This window comes from Sapajus apella, unplaced genomic scaffold, assembly GCF_009761245.1.
Source record: "Sapajus apella isolate SASKATOON/1434 unplaced genomic scaffold, GSC_monkey_1.0 scaffold43, whole genome shotgun sequence".
In the NCBI taxonomy this organism is placed as follows: domain Eukaryota; kingdom Metazoa; phylum Chordata; class Mammalia; order Primates; family Cebidae; genus Sapajus; species Sapajus apella.
Window position 1 is genome coordinate 20158756 of NW_022436983.1, and position 10811 is coordinate 20169566.

General features: G+C 42.4%; 1 long non-coding RNA gene across 1 annotated transcript in view; it reads right to left on the reverse strand.

Moving 5' to 3' along the window:
• Positions 1 to 3297, reverse strand: part of LOC116566536 — a 16825-nt gene extending 13528 nt beyond the window's left edge. The window contains exons 1-2 of the long non-coding RNA XR_004275898.1: positions 3281 to 3297; positions 2455 to 2459 (exon numbers count right to left, since the gene is read on the reverse strand). This is a non-coding gene — a long non-coding RNA (uncharacterized LOC116566536). The remainder of the gene's footprint in view (positions 1 to 2454; positions 2460 to 3280) is intronic.
• Positions 3298 to 10811: the final 7514 nt, after the last annotated feature.

Consider the following 10811-nt stretch of genomic DNA (forward strand, 5'->3'; position numbering starts at 1 on the left):
CAAAAAAAAAAAAAAAAAATAGAATTTAAAATTAAATTTTAATTTAATTTTAAATTAAAAATAGAATTTAAAATTAAAAAATGAAAAGACAGATTTTCCTACAGGCCTCAAACCAAATACTTTGTTACTTCCAGAAGGTCCTGCTGTGCAGTGGGCTGGAGGTCTCAGAAGCCCCAAAGGGCATGGCAAGAGAGCCTTGATCCCATGCCCTCTGATCTCTAGTCCTTCTCATTGGCTGTAGACACACCTTGCCCCTTTATCTATTTGTCTCCTTCTCTAAAGGGCAAAGTTGTTCAGTGAATTGGACTTCTCAAGACCTCCGCAAAACTGCCTGTGGCTTCTCACCTCTGCCATCCTCTTCCTCTCACCTGAGCCCCCGTTCTCCTCCAGCACTGAATGACCGCTTCCTCATCTGGGGATTCATATCTTTTTCTGTCTATACAGTGCATCTGGCACTTTCTAAGCCTCATGTCCAGCCTCCCCTGGGGGACTGTAAGCCTTTAAGGGTGGGGGCCCACCCCTCATCAATGCCACACTTATGTGCATTTACCACGTGCTGTGGGAAAGGTGAGCCTACTCTAATGCAGGGCGTAATTCTCACCAATCTCCATTTTACAAAAATGTAAAGATACAAAGCCATGGTGACAGCACACCCAAGGTCACATGGTGAGGAATAGGCACCACTGGGATCCAAGCCCACTTCTGTCTAATTCCTGTCTCCCTTCTCCACCAACTATGAATCCCCAAGCCCACCCCCAAGGCATTTCCAGTGAACAGAGAAAGAAAGTTAGCAAACAGCCAAAGGACAAAAGATGCTGAGGAGCTGGTGAGGTGTACAGAGAGTTTACTTCTGGCTGTTGGGGGACCAGGAAGTTTCATGGATGAGGTGGCAGGGTAGCTGGTTCTCAGGTTGGGTAGGACTTTGACAGAAAAGATAGCAAAGAGGGCCTTCCAGATTGAGCATACCACATGAACAAAGGCTCATAGACAAGAACCCAAAGGGCTTGTTTGGGGAATAGTTTGGTGAAAGCAGAGCGTAGGCATAGACGAAGAGTGAAAGAAAAATCTGTAGACGGCCGGGTGCAGTGGCTCATGCCTGTAATCCTGCACTTTGGGAGGCTGAGGTGGGAGGATCACTTGAGACCAGGAGTTCGAGACCAGCCTGGCCAACATAGTGAAACCCTGTCTCTACTGAAAATATAAAAATTAGCCTGGTGTGGTGGCAGGCACCTGTAATCCCAGCTACTTGGGAGGCTGAGGCAGGAGACTCACTTGAACCCAGGAGGCAGAGGTTCAGTGAGCCGAGACTGTGACGCTGCACTCCAGCCTGGGTGAGAAGAATGAGACTCCATCTCAAAAAAAAAAAAAAAAAAAGACATAGAATCATAAACTCTCCAGATTAAAAATTCATCATAAAGATCACTTAATCCTGAAGCTAAGCTATGAGTGAGGCAGGAGACTAGGGCCTGGAAGCAGGGAACCTAAGGACTTCCTGGAAGTAAATCAAATGGAAACACTTCAGCTATGACAGGAAATATCCTCCTCATTTACATAGGGCTACTTCATCCTCTTCATTTACATAGGGAGTACACCAAGTAACTAATGGAAACCTCTAGAGGGTATTTAAAGTCCAGAAAATGCTGTAACTTGGGTCTTGAGTTCCTATGTTTAGACCGCTCCCACCTGTAAAGTGTACTTTAATTTTTAATAAATCTCTGCTTTTGTTGCTTCATTCTTTCTTTGCTTTATTTCTGCCGTTTTGTTCAATTCTTTGTTCAAGACACCAAGAACTTGGATACCCTCCACTAGTAACATATTTTGTCGAGCCAGACAGGAGGTAAGCCCAAAGTTTGAGATTTCTTTTTTTTTTTTTTTTTTTTGAGATGGAGTCTTGCTCTGTTGCCAGGCTAAGTGTGGTGGCCCAATCTTGGCTCACTGCAACCTCCAACTCCCTGGTCCAAGTGATTCTTCTGCCTCAGCCTCCCGAGTAGCTGGGACTGCAGGCACATGCCACGACACCCAGCTAATTTTTGTATTTTTAGTAGCTATGGGGTTTCACCATATTGGCCAGGCTGGTCTGGAACTTCTGACCTCGAGATCTGCCCACCTTGGCCTCCCAAAGTGCTGGGATTACAGGCATGAGCCATCGTGCCTGACTGGGATTTCCTTTTCATCTTTTCCTTTCTGCTCCATACAGGGGAATCTCTCCCTCTCTCTTTTCCTTTCCAACTCAGGACCCTTGGTGGGCAGTGCCTAAACATGGCAGCAACTGCAGGTTTTTGGCTTGTGCCACTTTTGAAGGACTCTTTTTCCATCTTTTCCTGTTACGGCCCCTGGTCCCTATGTGTGAAGCAGCTCAGGACAAACTCGCATGTGTTTTGGGAGACTTAAACCTTTTCTTAGGCTAAATTCTTCCCTTATCCTACTGGACTGGCTAAGGACAAAAGAACTCACCCGGCCTCCAGTTCCTATCATTACGGTTCATGGCTATCACTCTAGTGGAATGGAGAGCATGGAATAGCGCAGCTTTATGAAATTATAAGAGTGCTAGAAGTCAAGGCCTTCATGACCAGGGACAAAAGGAAAGCTCACAGTAGGCAGTCACCTCTGAAGGGAAAACATGCAAAGCAGCACTGGTGCCCACCTAGGGTCAGAGATGTCTGACACTCTTAAGATTGGACCCCGAAGAGGGTTGCCCTGGGGATTCCTCTGGACCCCAATATCTCCAAAGAGGGTGATCTTGGCAGAGGTTCTGAGGTTCAGTACTAAGCCCTCCTTAGAATTTTCTCGGCTGGGCACAGTGGCTTAAGCCTGTAATCCTAGCACTTTGGGAGGCCAAGGCAGGCAGATCACTAGGTCAAGAGATCGAGACCATCTGGCCAACATGATGAAACCTCATCTCTACTAAAAATGCAAAAATGAGCTGGGCATGGCGGCACATGCCTGTAGTCCCAGCTACTTGGGAGGCTGAGGCAGGCGAATCGTTTCAACCCGGGAGCAGAGGTTGCAGTGAGCTGAGATCATACCACTGCACTCCAGCCTGGGTGACAGAGCGAGACTCCATCTCAAACACACAAACAAACCTGATGCAGAGTTGAAGACATGCGGCTAATTAAAATTTTCATAGTTAAATCTCTTAGTCTTGATTAAAGTAAAATAAGAAGTATTATAATGAAATGCATTGGCAGTGGCCAGTTGCAGTGGCTCACGCTTGTAATCCCAGCACTTGTGTAGGCTGAGGCGGGCAATCACGAGGTCAAGAAATTAAGACCAGCCTGACCAACATGGCAAAACCCCGCCTCTACTAAAAATAAAAAAAAATTAGTTTGGCGTGGTGGCGTGAGCCTGTAATCCCAGCAACTTGGGAGGCTGAGGCAGAAGAACTGCTCGAACCCAGGAGGTGGAGGTTGCAGGAAGCAATGGCACCATTATACTCTGGGCAACAGAGCAAGACTCTCTCAAAAAAAAAAAGAAAGAAAGAAAGAAAGAAAGAAAAAATCCATTGGCAATTTGGCCTTTCTTTTTTAAGTTTAATTAAGCATGAAGCCGAATTTAGTGTGGAGCCAAATTTCACATACATGCTTGCATTGCTTCATAGTATGTTTACTGTTTTGCATGGGTAATGCTGGCACTGGAGTACTTATTGCTCATGTGCCTAGAGTGAATTTCTGGATTGCACAGAATTTACGGTGATATTAGCTGACTTAAGGATATTGAATTGTGCATCAGGAATATTCATTATGTGTGTTTTCTGGGGCCCTGGGTAACACTACCCTCCAGGATAGACTGAGTAGGAAAATTAAGGGTTGGTTTCCTGTTTATTTGTTTTTGCTTCTAATTTTCATTCATTTGCTGTTTATTCTCTGGGCTTTGCTTGTGTATGGATATATATAAAACCATGATTCTTTTCAGTGTCTAGTGGAAGGTTTTTATTTGGTTCTGGTTATTTTGAATGGTTTTGTTCCCTATGCATTTCTAGCAAGTCATCATTTGTGCCATTTATCTGAAATTCCTAGGTTACCTTTGTCAAGCCTGCAGAAATTAATGGAGGACACCAACTTCTTAACCTTAAACTAACTTTTTGGGGTTTAGGCTTCCTGATACTTTAAGTGTGTTAAATATACTTTCATAGATAGCATTTGAATCATATTTCTCTCTCTGCCTAATTTCTTCAAAATTTGTAAACTATTTGTGAATATTCTTAATCCATAGCAATGTGTTTGTTTGCATACAGTTGAGCAAGGTTGCTAGGGCTGCTCAGGGAGAGAACCCAGAAACCTGACATGCTGGTAAAAGGGTAAGAATTTCTTACCAGTCAGACTCTGGCCTCTCTCTCTCTCAGTGGAGACTGGTTTACTGAAGGGTAAAAGTCACTGTTTATCACCTCTGTAAAGTTTTGATTAATAAAAAAAAGAACTCTGAGGCTGGTCTTAAGCTGTAGTGAATCTGGTATGTTTTGTCTTTCTGTATTCTTCCGTCATAAATAGGGGTACCTCAGGATAAAATGCGTGCCTAGGACCCTGTGGGTCTGCTTTTCAAGCTGGCCCAGCAAACTGGTCAGTCATGTCCTTGGGAGCTTGACCTTGTAACCATGTGGCATGCTTTCTCTTTTCACAATGGCGGTCCAGGTTTAGGGTTTGATTTCTGGCTTAGGGAATTAGTCCTTTATTTTCTGTCTGTCTGTGTATTTACACATCTTCTATGTGTAATATAAAAGAGATTTAATTAATTAGTTTAATAATATTAAGACCTTAAATCAAATATTTTGTCAGCAAAGTTAAAGGTGTAGTGCCTTTTATTTAGTTCATGTGACTTAAGTAATCTTTGCAAAATAGTTTTTTGTTTGTTTGTTTTGTGAGATGGAGTCTTGCTCTGTCACCCAGGCTGGCACAATCTGTAAACTCCACTTCCCAGGTTCAAACAATTTACCTGTCTCAGCCTCCCAGTAGCTGGGATTACATGCATGTGCCACCATGCCTGGCTAATTTTTGTGTTTTTTTAGACTCCAATGTTCCAAAATAAATTGAACAATTTTTAAAAGTCAAAGAAGCCATTTATGACCTTAAAGCATTTAGCAAACCTATTAGCTGACCTCAATAATTTATACCAAATGTTTACATTTTTGAAGATATTTTTATTTTACCAATAATCTTTAAACTGTCTTTGGCTCATACCTGTAATCCCAGGCTCCACACCTAATACATAATTAAAATATTAAACTTACCACGGTTTTCACCAAAAGTAAAAGTCATTAAGAGCTATCATTGTAACCTGTAATTGAGACTACTGAAGAAACAAATTTACATGCAAGCTATGTAAGAAAAGTGAAATGTGTTTTTGGTAAAAGATTATAAGCAGGCATGGAAATATGGATTTTTTTTTTTTTTTTTGCCTAAAGGGTTAAAAGATTGTTTTAAGTTAGGATAAAGCTAAAGGTTTGAACAAGTTGTGAAAGGTTCATAAAAAAATTTAATCTTGTAAAAAATTCTGGGCCAAGTGCAATGGCACATGCCTGTAATTCCAGCACTTCGGGAGGCTGAGGTGGGTGGATCACCTGAGGTAAAGAGTTCTAGACCAGCCTGGCCAACATGGTGAAAGCTTATCTCTACTAATTATATGAATATTAGCCAGGCTTGGTGGCGGGGACCTGCAATCTCAGTTTCTAGGGAGGCTGAGGCAGAAGAACTTCTTGAACCCAGGAAACAGAGGTTACAGTGAGCTGAGATTGCACCATTGCACTCCAGCCTGGGCATCAGAGCAAAGACTTCACCTCAAAAATAAAAGTTTAAAACACTTAATATTATGAAATAGAATTCCAGGTTACCATAAGTCATTCATTTAGCCAAAATGATGACTAAAGAACATTTTGAAAGGCAAAAACCTGCCGGGTGCAGTGGCTCACGCCTGTAATCCCAGCACTTTAGGAGGTTGAGGCAGGTGGATCATGAGGTCAGGAGTTCAATACCAGCCTGGCCAAGATGGTGAAACCCTGTCTCTACTAAAAATACAAAAATTAGCTAGGTGTGGTGGCAGGTGCCTGTAATCCCAGCTATTCGGGAGGCTGAGGCAGAGAATTGCTTGAACCCAGGAGACGGAGGTTGCGGTGAGCCAGGACTGCACCACTGCACTCCAGCCTGGGTGAGAGAGGAAGACTCCATCTCAAAACAAAAAAAAAAAGAAAGGCAAAAACCTTTACTCATTGACTGAGGGAAGACTTAGCTTTCCAAACAATCTGTCTCTTGTCTTTTCCTTCTTCCTTTTCTTTTTCCCAATAGTTTATTCAAAAGGCAAACAAGGCCAGCTACAGTGGCTCATGCCTGTAATCCCAGTGCTTTGGGAGGCTAAGGCAGGCAGATCACAAGGTCAGGAGTTCGAGACCACCTGGCTGACATGGTGAAACCCCATCTCTACTAAAAATACAAAAAGTTAGCCGGGCATGGTGGCAGGTGCCTGTAATCCCAGCTACTCAGGAGGCTGAGGCAGGAGAATCACTTGAACCTGGGAGACAGAGGTTGCAGTGAGCCAAGATTGGGCCATAGCACTCCAGCCTAGGCAACAGAGCAAGACTCTATCTCAAAAAAAAGAAAAAGACAAACAAAAACCTTTCATTATCTTTTAAAATTATGTGAAAATCTTCTTCAAAAGAGAAAGCCAAATTTCACCCTTGTGTTACTGTATTGTTAATATCAACCACAACCCCAATTTTTAATTAAAGCTTATAGGCAAATCTTTCCAATCTTTTTCTGAAATGGATTCTTGAATTTATTTAACTTTATCAACTCACCTTTAACTTATTTAATAGGCTTCCCAAAATCAAATTTCAGCTTCAAAATTGTCCTTTTTTACTTTTTTCTTTCTTTTCTTTTTTGAGAGGGAGTCTCGTAGTGTTGCCCAGGCTGGAGTGTAGTGGCACTATCTCGGCTCACATCAACCACCGCCTTCCAGGTTCAAGTGATTCTCCTGTCTCAGCTGCCTGAGTAGCTGGGACTAAAAGTACACACCACCATACCAGGCTAGTTTTTTGTGGTTTTAGTAGAGACAGGGTTTCACCATGTTGACCAGGCTGGTCTTGAACTCCTGACCTGAGGTAATCTGCCCGTCTTGACCTCCCAAAGTGCTGGGATTACAAAATTGTCTTTTCTGACCTCTAACTTTGAGATACTACAGAGGGCTGGTGAAGCATTCAAAAGAGAGGTAAACAGGATTATTTGACACGTTTAGTTAACCTGGGAAGCATTGTCAAAATAAAAAAAAGTTTAATCTTCTTCAGATCTTATTTTGGTGAATATTAATGTATGTTAGAAAATAGTGTGGAATTTCTAAAATTCTAAATGTCTGAGTAGATTCTATCAATCATAATTATGTTTGTTATGTAAAGTTACTGTAGAACACAGAAATAAGCCAATTTCCCTGTAAAAAAATTGCTAACCGAAGTAGAACAAAAATTAATTGAATACCAAAAAAATACATTCCCTGATTTGCATGTTGCTGATACTGAAATTGTTTAGATATACAATTTGAATGAACCCCACAGTCTAAGTCAAATTACCTGAGATAACCCATTAGCTATCAGTGCTATGCCTCTAAATTAGAGAAACAGGAGGGCGCAGTGGCTCACGCCTGTAATCCCAGCACTTTGGGAGGCCAAGGCGGGTGGATCACGAGGTCAGGAGTTCAAGACCATCCTGGCCAAGATGGTGAAACCCCACCTCTATTTTTAAAAATAAATAGATAAATCAATAAATAAATAAATAAAATTAATTGGAGAATCAATTGATATGCAAAAGAATATAAATCCAATGTTAAGCAGAACTCATGGAGAACCAGGACAGCCACCTGTTCTTCCTGAATCCTTCAAGCTTTTGTTATTAAAGGTTATGCATTCCATGACTCATCATGGAAAAGATAAAATGATCCAAATTAAATATATATTGGTGTGCTAGCTTATACATTGCTAATGCAGTTTATAACCAATGTTTGGTTTGTCAAATTCATATTCTTGGGAAGACAAAGCTTCAGTCTGCCTGCCTTGGCCTCCCAAAGTGCTAGGATTACAAGCGTGAGTGTACTTTCATTTTTAATAAATCTTTGCTTTTTTTTTTTTTTTTTTTTTTTCCCCAGAGGGAGTCTTTCTCTGTTGCCAGGCTGGAGAACAGTGACGGGATCTCAGCTCACTGCAGCCTCCAACTGATGGGTTCAAGGAATTCTCCTGCTCAGGCTCCCAAGTAGCTGGGATTACAGGCACACACCACCATCTCCTGCTAATTTTTGTGTTTTTAGTAGAGACAGGCAGGCTGATCACAAAGTCAGGAGTTTGAGACCAGCCTGGCCAACACAGTGAAACCTCATCTCTACTAAAAATACAAAAATTAGCTCAGCATGGTGGCACATGCCTGTAGTCCTAGCTATTCAGGAGGCTGAGGCAAGAGAATCACTTGAACGCAGGAGCAGAGGTTGCAGTGAGCCAAGATGGTGCCACTGTACTCCAGCCTGGGCAAAAGAGCTAGACACTGTCTTGGAAAAAAAAAAAAAAAACTCACACAAAACGAAACATACTTTTTAATAATTAAAAGAAAATCACCTAATCCAAACTCCACTACCACCACCTGCCACCCCACACCCAAATCCACCCAGTGCTCAAATACATCTAACATAAGCCATGTATATAATTGAAGATATTCTAGTAACTACCAAAAGAGTAAAAAGAAAGAGGTGAAATTAATTTTAATAATATCTTATTTAACTCAACAAATCTGAAATATTATCTTTCAACATGGTATGAATATAAAAAATTGTTAAGGAGATTTTTTCTTTTTAAATTGTCTTGCCAGGTTTGGTGGCTCATGCCTGTAATCCTAGCACTTTGGGAGGCCAAGGCAGGAGGATTGCATGAGTCTAGGTGTTGGAGCTAGGCTGGGCAAGATGGCAAATCTCTGTCTCTACAAAAATTTGGGCATGGTGGCACATGGCTGTAGTCACAGCTACTAAGGAGGCTGAGGTGGGAGGATTTCTTGAGCTCAGGAGGTCAAGGCTGCAGTGAGCCATGATTGTGCCACTGCACTCCAGCCTGGGTGACAGAGCAAGACCCCGTCTCAAAAATAATCATCATAATAAATAATAAATTTAAAAAATCATCTCCGTATAGAACAGCTACATTTCAATGTGCTCATTAGCCACATGGGGCTGGTGAATGAAGCACAGCCGTAAAGGGATCCTATTCCATCCTCAGACCATTCTGATAGGAAGTTTTCCCCTAGATGGTAAAATAATGCTGACTTTGTTTCTTCTTTAGCCCTTTTTTTTTTTTTTTTTGAGTTGGCATTTCACTCTTGTTGCCCAGGCTGGAGTGTAATGGCTCAATCTCGGCTCACTGAAACCTCTGCCTCCCAGATTCAAGCGATTCTCCTGCCTCAGCTTCCCAAGTAGCTGAGATTACAGGCACGTGCCACCACATCCAGCTAATTTTATATTTTTAGTAGATATAGGGTTTCTCCATGTTAGTCAGGCTGGTCTCAAACTCCTAACCTCAGGTGATCCACCTGCCTCGGCCTTCCAAAGTGCTGGGATTACAGGCGTGAGCCACTGCACCCGGCTTCTTGAGGCGTTTTGCATTTTCTGACTTGTTTACCACTGACATGCATGAGTATGCAGTCGGGATAGGAATAAGTACTAAGTGCTATGGGTGTTCACATAGGAGCCACCCAATCCCGGCTTTGCAGGTCAGGGGAAGGTTTCAGGAGGAAGATACAAAGGAATGAACATAATTAATCCTAAAATTAGATTTTATTCTGTTCAGTTTATAATAATCATTATTATTATTATTTTTATTTATTTATTTTTTTTTTGAGGCAGAGTCTTGCACTGTCACCCAGGCTGGAGTGCAGTGGTGCGATCTTGGCTCACTGTAACTTCTGGTTCCCGGGCTCAAGTGATTCTCCTGCCTCAGCCTCCTGAGTAGCTGGGATTAATAGGCGCCCACCCTGAACCCAGCTAATTTTTGTATTTTTCGTAGAGACAGAATTTCACCATGTTGGGTAGGCTGGTCTCAAACCCCTGACCTCAGATGATCTGCCTACTTCAGCCCTCCACAATGTTGAGATTACAGGCATGAGCCACTGCAGCCAACCAATTATTCTTTATACTTAGATGCCTGATGTACTCTTCTGTGTGTATATTTCACACTCTAAAATATAGGTCTATTTTCCAGTAGCAATGAGCAATGACCCAGTACTCAGATTTCAGCTTCTAAATGCCATTCTCCAATCAAAGGAACCAGGAATCTAAGAAGAAATGGCTGTTTCTAGGATGTGGACAGGGAAAAGACATGATGAGCCCAGAGCATCTTCTTTTTCTTCTTTTACATGCTTTGTTTTTCTGTCATCCTAGAGCATTTTGTAGTGCCAGAAAGCAAGGAAGTACTCAAAAAACCAAAGGACGAGGGCACATCAAAGGGACACAGAAGTCAACGGGAAAGGGCTCCCAATGGCCAACGCTGGGACAATTTGAGCAACAAAATAAATAACATGGTGTGGGATTATAACCCAAAGTATACAGCAAAGTACATGAGTTCAGACCAACAGAAATCAATTATTGAGCCGGGCGCGGTGGCTCACGCCTGTAATCCCAGCACTTTGGGAGGCCGAGGCGGGTGGATCACGAGGTCAAGAGATCGAGACCGTCCTGGTCAACACGGTGAAACCCCGTCTCTACTAAAAATACAAAAACATTAGCTGGGCATGGTGGCGCGTGCCTGTAGTCCCAGCGACTCAGGAGGCTGAGGCGGGAGAATTGCCTGAACCTGGGAGGCGGAG